Source organism: Cyprinodon variegatus, unplaced genomic scaffold, assembly GCF_000732505.1.
Source record: "Cyprinodon variegatus isolate N-32 unplaced genomic scaffold, C_variegatus-1.0 Scaffold510, whole genome shotgun sequence".
NCBI lineage: Eukaryota > Metazoa > Chordata > Actinopteri > Cyprinodontiformes > Cyprinodontidae > Cyprinodon > Cyprinodon variegatus.
Window position 1 is genome coordinate 592,005 of NW_015150963.1, and position 8,532 is coordinate 600,536.

Consider the following 8,532-nt stretch of genomic DNA (forward strand, 5'->3'; position numbering starts at 1 on the left):
GAGCAAAATTACATTTCTAAATAGCTGAAAGTCTCCCTTAAATCCCTGGTTTTCCCCATTTATATAATTTTCTAATATTTGCTCATCACTACGAGCTCTTCAGGACCACAACTGTTATAATTGTGACTTTCACATGAATAACAAAATTATCGAATATCCTTCATTCTTGCATCCTGAAGGATTTTGTCCTGAGTGTTGCCATTTTGACGCTCTTTACCCACAACTGCCCTGCTATTCAAAAAAGATGCAAACATTTTAATTGACTATCATAAGAAGGGCCGAGCATTATTGGATTTATATTGTGATTCAAAACTAGTTCCAGTTTTATGTGTTCTCTATAATATTATGATATGGGATATGTTGATGTTGTCTTTTCTTAATTCTAAAGACTACATTTGGCTGCAGTGAACATGATGACATTTTTGAAATTTACAAGACAATCCAATTTAGGGCTGAATTAATCGGATTTATCATGATTAATTGATTATTGAAATAATTGTCAACTAATTTAGTAATCAATTAATCGTTAAGTGGAGTGTAGAGACTTTAAAACATGCCTTTAGATGACAGAGCGACCCACTTAGAGCAGTAGTTATACCAAAAGGTAAACTATGGAAACTAATGATGGAGCAATATTACATTTCTTAATAGCTGAAAGCCTTCCTTAAACCCCTGGTTTTCCCCATTTATATATATTTTTAAATATTTGTTCATCACTTAGAGCTCTTCAGCACCATAACTGTTATAGGGACTTTGACATGAATAAGAAAATGATGGAATATCCTTAATTCTTGCATCCTGCAGGATTTTGTCCTGAGTGTTGCCATCTTCATGCTCTTTACCCGCAACTGCCCTGCTATTCAAAAACCAGGCATAATTGTGAAGTTTGCAGACAACACCACCATTGTATGTGTGATGTACACACAAAAAAACACATTACAGAGAAGAAGCATCAAAACATTTCTTCTAATTGTCTTTTCCCTTTAGTGTGAGTATTTCAGATTGAACTGTTACTTCAAGCTAATGGCTAAAGTTAGCTTGGAGTTATTTTCTAAATTGTGCTGCACAAGCTACATGTTAGAAGCTCTGCTGGTTTGATTTTCATTTCACTGATTTCATTTCATAGTTCATTCAAAAGAAACACCATTCTCATTATTATGAATAGGGAGTTTACTCTGGGTAACATTTCCAAATATAGGCAGAGTTATCTTACAATTTGCATCAAGTCAGTTAGCTGACATTACAGTGCCCAAGTCCTGTAAAAGTAAAGCAAGTGATAATCACTATTTAAGATGTTCACATATATAATATGCATTTAGATTTTGGTTATTCAAAGGACATTGATCTAGTGGTTTTAGGTGTAACTGGAGTTCGTCTAGCTTAATTTGTTTTTATATTTTCTTGTAATAATCTTTGAAAGAGAACAAATTTCCCTTTAAATTCTTATAGAATCCAAACCTGATCAGTCCTTTTCTAACTGTCCTGTCTGGAAAATGTTAAGAATAACACAAAACAAGCCTTTACTTTGCCTTTAAGGTCCCAGTTATATACATCTTCCCACCTGTGATGTCTACAAAAGTCCTTTCAGAAAATAGATTCAGGTTTTTGTGTTCCACATTGGATTTGGAAAATTTAGGACTTCATTGATGTAGCTCTTGATTACAGAGAATTGACAAAAGAAAAATGTAATTTCCATATTGATTTCACCTCACTCAAGAACGGGAAGCAAAAGGGAATTTGTGGAAGAAAATATATATAATTTAACACAACAAAAAAATCAAGATGTTATAAAGTGAACTTTACAGAACAAAACAAACTTTTTGGAATGTTTACATTTCTTAGCAATTTATTAAAATGATGTTAGGTAGACTGCCATAGAATCATATTTCTGGATCTTAAAAGAGAAAATAACTCAAAAGTTCACTTTTTTTCCCAGGGGTGGGAGGCCTCTTAAAACAGGTGGATGGTTGAACCTTCAGGGTAGAGACGTGTGTGTGGAGAGGCTCAGGCACACTGTGATTAAAAATGACTGTCTGCTGCCTGCAGGGGGGATTTGTCAGCACAGGAAGTCTGTTCTCAAACATTACATCACAATGTTTTCAGACCGTCTTTAACTTAGGTGAAAGCATCGGTCACTCTTTGCAGTTATATAAACTAAGCTCACTATACCACTACTAAAATTAATAAAAATCATCAAAACTTGGTTTGAGAAACATTTGTGATCTATTTAAGATCGAAACTGATGCTATTAGCTCATTTTGTATGTTAATTACCTCCTCCTATGACAGTGCAGCACAACAAGTTTGATATTGTGCTGTCATTTAAACTTTTGTATCTAGTTAATTATTAAAAATAAATGTTGTATATAAGTGATTCTATCACAGTTTTTGTAGTAAGGAAGATTTTTGAGGATTGTACTGGCTGAGCTCATCTGCCTGGTGTGTGTTTCCTGAATGGGGCCGCCTTTTACAGTTGCTTTCTGTATCTCTGCTTCTGTCTCCTTGAACNTTTTAAATATTTGTTCATCACTTAGAGCTCTTCAACACCACAACTGTTATAGGGACTTTGACATGAATAAGAAAATGATGGAATATCCTTAATTCTTGCATCCTGCAGGATTTTGTCCTGAGTGTTGCCATCTTCATGCTCTTTACCCGCAACTGCCCTGCTATTCAAAAACCAGGCATAATTGTGAAGTTTGCAGACAACACCACCATTGTATGTGTGATGTACACACAAAAAAACACATTACAGAGAAGAAGCATCAAAACATTTCTTCTAATTGTCTTTTCCCTTTAGTGTGAGTATTTCAGATTGAACTGTTACTTCAAGCTAATGGCTAAAGTTAGCTTGGAGTTATTTTCTAAATTGTGCTGCACAAGCTACATGTTAGAAGCTCTGCTGGTTTGATTTTCATTTCACTGATTTCATTTCATAGTTCATTCAAAAGAAACACCATTCTCATTATTATGAATAGGGAGTTTACTCTGGGTAACATTTCCAAATATAGACAGAGTTATCTTACAATTTGCATCAAGTCAGTTAGCTGACATTACAGTGCCCAAGTCCTGTAAAAGTAAAGCAAGTGATAATCACTATTTAAGATGTTCACATGACAGTTTTATTCCTCACATTGCTGGGGCTACTGGCAAAAATATGCATTTTGATTTTGGTTATTCAAAGGACATTGATCTAGTGGTTTTAGGTGTAACTGGAGTTCGTCTAGCTTAATTTGTTTTTATATTTTCTTGTAATAATCTTTGAAAGAGAACAAATTTCCCTTTAAATTCTTATAGAATCCAAACCTGATCAGTCCTTTTCTAACTGTCCTGTCTGGAAAATGTTAAGAATAACACAAAACAAGCCTTTACTTTGCCTTTAAGGTCCCAGTTATATACATCTTCCCACCTGTGATGTCTACAAAAGTCCTTTCAGAAAATAGATTCAGGTTTTTGTGTTCCACATTGGATTTGGAAAATTTAGGACTTCATTGATGTAGCTCTTGATTACAGAGAATTGACAAAAGAAAAATGTAATTTCCATATTGATTTCACCTCACTCAAGAACGGGAAGCAAAAGGGAATTTGTGGAAGAAAATATATATAATTTAACACAACAAAAAAATCAAGATGTTATAAAGTGAACTTTACAGAACAAAACAAACTTTTTGGAATGCTTACATTTCTTAGCAATTTATTAAAATTATGTTAGGTAGACTGCCATAGAATCATATTTCTGGATCTTAAAAGAGAAAATAACTCAAAAGTTCACTTTTTTTTCCCAGGGGTGGGAGTCCTCTTAAAACAGGTGGATGGTTGAACCTTCAGGGTAGAGACGTGTGTGGAGAGGCTCAGGCACACTGTGATTAAAAATGACTGTCTGCTGCCTGCAGGGGGGATTTGTCAGCACAGGAAGTCTGTTCTCAAACATTACATCACAATGTTTTCAGACCGTCTTTAACTTAGGTGAAAGCATCGGTCACTCTTTGCAGTTATATAAACTAAGCTCACTATACCACTACTAAAATTAATAAAAATCATCAAAACTTGGTTTGAGAAACATTTGTGATCTATTTAAGATCGAAACTGATGCTATTAGCTCATTTTGTATGTTAATTACCTCCTCCTATGACAGTGCAGCACAACAAGTTTGATATTGTGCTGTCATTTAAACTTTTGTATCTAGTTAATTATTAAAAATAAATGTTGTATATAAGTGATTCTATCACAGTTTTTGTAGTAAGGAAGATTTTTGAGGATTGTACTGGCTGAGCTCATCTGCCTGGTGTGTGTTTCCTGAATGGGGCCGCCTTTTACAGTTGCTTTCTGTATCTCTGCTTCTGTCTCCTTGAACCCCCGTCGGCCTCGGCCGAAGGCCCCCCAAAACGAACCCGGGTCCGCCGGAAGCTTCCTCCCGGTAAAAGGAAGTTTTCCCCCCCAACGGCCCCAAAAACAAGCCTAAGGGGAAGGAATGCAATCCAAGCAAACAAGTCAAGCAAACAAACGGGTTTCCCTAAATAAAAAAACTTTGTATAATTTTGAGTGTATGATCTGGTGAACTGTAAAGTGCCTTGAGATGACATGTTGTGTATTCGCGCTATATAAATAAATTGAATTTAATACTGTATATAAGGTCTTTTGCATAAAGGAAAACAAATTTTTTTTTAATTATCTAGTTCATTACTAGTAAAGTATATATTTTTTTACAGTTTATTTCAGTAGATCGAGATGCATCTTGCTTAAATAGTAAATTACTGATAAATTACTGCATATTTCTGAAGTTTGACAGTATTTAAATAGTGTATTTACAGCCCTTCTCAATAAATTGTTCCCGTTTTTTTTAAGCAGTATTCTGAAACTTTGGAGAAATGTGTTATATAAAACAAGGGAGGGCTGTCAGCTTCTCATAAGCTGTGGAGGGACGAATGTGTCCTTGTGGATTTGTGTAATTTGCAGGGCCGGGGGGTGAAGAAAGGTCATTACTGTAAAAATAGAACAACAGCTAAAACAACAAACATTCCCATGCATGTCTTCAAACTACATCTGTGCTCTCTACCAAATATATCGGAGGATGTATAAAGGCCATTATACAGTTTCACCAGATAGATCATATTTATCCTACTAAGATCCCAAAAAGTAAATACTGGAATAAAATCAGAATAAACAGACATTCATTTGACAAACTAAATGATGCCTTGAAGGACGTCGACACCAACGTCCAGATTTGTGCGGTCTGTTTTCAGCACAGTTCTGTGGCATCAATAAAAAAAATGGTTGACGTAAAAAAAAGTAGCAAAATCCTTAAGTATTTTAATGAAATGTGTAATTTGTAATGTGACACTTTATTTCTGTCAGATAATAGTAATAAAATAAAGTATCAGAATGAGGTCCCCTCTGTTGTAAAATGGCCACAATTAAACCAACACAAACAAAGAAGAATTAGACTTCTTTGCTGATTTTATACATTCCTGAACTAAAATTAAACGTTTCCATTACCTTTGTAGCATCTAGTTAGACCCCACATTTTGACTTGAATTTATTCTAATTCCACCAAGAAGTTTGTGAGGGCTGTAAGGAAATCTCTTAAAATAAAATAAAACAATGTAAATGGTGTGCTTTTTTTGAACAAAGCAATAAAGATTTTTATGTGGTAATTTACACTTTAACAAAAAAAAAAAAAATCAAAAACAATTTACCTTCTTTTCTATATTCAATGAGAGAAAAATCTTCAACCTATTAAAAGTCCTATAGGGCTTTTTCAAAGCCTTGAAAAAAACTTAAGCAAAGAAATGATGAAATAATGCCTTTAGCACTATAGAGAATTTATATTTTATGAAAGTAGTTGTTTTCTTCCAACCCCTAAAGAAAAACTCCTTCAAAACGAAGATGCCCCTCCCTCCCTATATGGGTTCTGCCCATTTCAAGATGTTGTAGTATCACACCCTTTCTGGAGGCTGAACAAAGTCTGAGACCATTCCTGTCCAAAAACAAAAAAACAAAAAAAAACCATTTTTAATTCAGAAATCCCAGGGTAAGAGAGCCAAGCCTGACCTAGAGTAACGAGTGCATCTTGGCTCCAAATGCTAAACAAGATGTCGCAGAAAAACTTGAGGACAAGTCAAAATGCAGGACTGCAGTTTTCCTTAAGAGACAATGAAGTAAAACACAGCAAATTAACTATTTGCCTAAATAAACCAAAATACATATTCCTAACCACTTCTGTAAACTAAATCATTTAAGGAGTTACTTTTCTCAAATGAACAATGGAAGCCAGTTTGGTAACATAGAGATCTTACAGTGTATAGATTTATGTTATTTATATCAGTCTTAGTATTCAGCCCTTCAATACAGGACTTTTTAGAAAAAAGCCTTGGTATTTCTTAAATGTTATCTAGCATGAAAATCTGATTTGTCACACTTTTGTGACAACATTCTGTTCCCAGAATTCACGCCAGCAGAAAATCTGACTCTTAACTTAAATAAATGGAGAACTATTTTAGAAGGAAACCAGGGATGAACAGGTCTGGAAACAATAAGATGTGTTCAGATAATGTAATTCACCAAATAAATGTATGTATTTGATATCCTAAATGTAACTTACTCTTGAACGCTGGGATTTCCTGTTAACAAATCCACCTTCATTTGCTCCACAGGAGCCTAACATTTTAACATCTTAACATCTTGGCTGTGACACCTTCATGGAGAGAAATATCAGCTGTGTTCCTGCCATCAACACCTTTGTTTATAGATGTTCGAGATCGGCCAGTTTTTCAGTGTAGTCCTGTTTCTCTGATTGTGACTGGCTGGATGTGCTCTCTTTATCCTCTGACATGGGAGCTGGCTCGGAGCTCTTCTTCCTGGATGTGTGTTTCCTGGATGGGGCCGCCTTTTACAGCTGCTTTTTGTATCTCTGCTTCTGTCTCCTTGAACCCCAGTCGGCCTGGGCAGATGGCTGCTCACACTGAGCCTGGTTCTGCTGGAGGTTTCTTCCCGTTAAAAGGGAGTTTTTCCTCTCCACTGTCGCAACAGGCATGCTTAGTGTGAGGGGTTGCCTTTGAGTCAATGAGCCGATGCAATCAACTGGTTTTCCTTCAATAGAAACCTTTGAATCAATTTGACTGTATGATCTGGTGAACTGTAAAGTGCTTTGAGGTGACATGTGTTGTGAATTGGTGCTATATAAATAAATAGAACTGAATTGAATTAATGTGTGAGCAGTCAAGCACCTTAATAACATTAGGGAATCCTGTCAGGAAAACCTGTTCCAAAGTTAAATTTGTGATGTGTAGCCTAATTTATGTTACATGCAATATTATAGAATCCGTCCTTGATTTAGTTCATTTTTGTATGACTGTGATGTAAGCTGTATCTATTTAATGCCAAATTTATGCTACTGATGGTATAGCAAAGTGTTTTTACCAAAATGTTCAGTATCTCTTACTGCGTACAGGAACATACCACTAGCAGAAAACCTGAGCCAAACGCAGATCCTCTGTGTAACAGTAACAGGTTTGGCTCTGTTCTGAGCCAGCAGCCTGCACAGATAGCAGACATCATCCCAACAAAAGGAAGTAATGCTCAAGCAGGTAATTGTAGGGAAAAAAAAGATCCTATATGGACATTTCTCTGAAATAACATACGTTAGTTTTTTTCATGTAGGCTGATAACAAAATACCACAACATGCAGATGTATCAACATCACTGCAAAAACTCAGTGATTTGATATATACAACATTCATAGCATTATGAGGCAAATTGGGGGATTAGCAAGAATATGAATTGTTTGTCAGATGCTTTGGTCAGCAGTCCACCCAAAGTAGATGATGGAGAGAAGGAAGAAACTAACAAATTTATTTCTGATTAGTGTCACTAAATGACACTGACTGAGCAGATATAGCAACCCGTATTGAGTAAGCCCTTCTATTAGCCTTGTCAGGAACAGGCAAACTAAATGTCTGTGGTAACTTATTTGTTACTGCAGCTTAATGTGGCCAGGATTTTCAGAAAATAAATAATAATAATCCTTCATCTTGGTTTTATTCCCTATGTCAACGTTTACACCTACAAGTTCCCTGGTTTTTATTGTTCTGGGCATCCCACCCTGTCCAGTTCCATGTTCTGTCATCTTCAAGTTATTTAATTTTCATATATAAATATTGTTATTTATTGCATCAGAGTTTATGGCCCATTATTCTGATAGAGCAAAGCTTTTAGCCTGTTTGGAAACCAATAAGATCCTGGACAACATGTCGAATAGTTAGAGTGGCTCAGGTTATCCAGTGCTATCTTTATAGTTATGCTGCTATGGGCTTAGAGTGCTGGAGGACATAGGGACCCCTTTTTCATTATGTTGCTTCATTCTCCCATCTTGCAGCATTTGTTTGTTCAATCTCTAACTTTATGTTCTCTCTGCCTTTTCTCATAGTAGCTTCATATGGTCTGTTCCTGTTTAGCTGTGACGCCATCCTGGAGAGAAATATCAGCAGTGCTGCTGCCATCAACTAGCCTGGGTGCCATTCCGAACTTAGTCCCA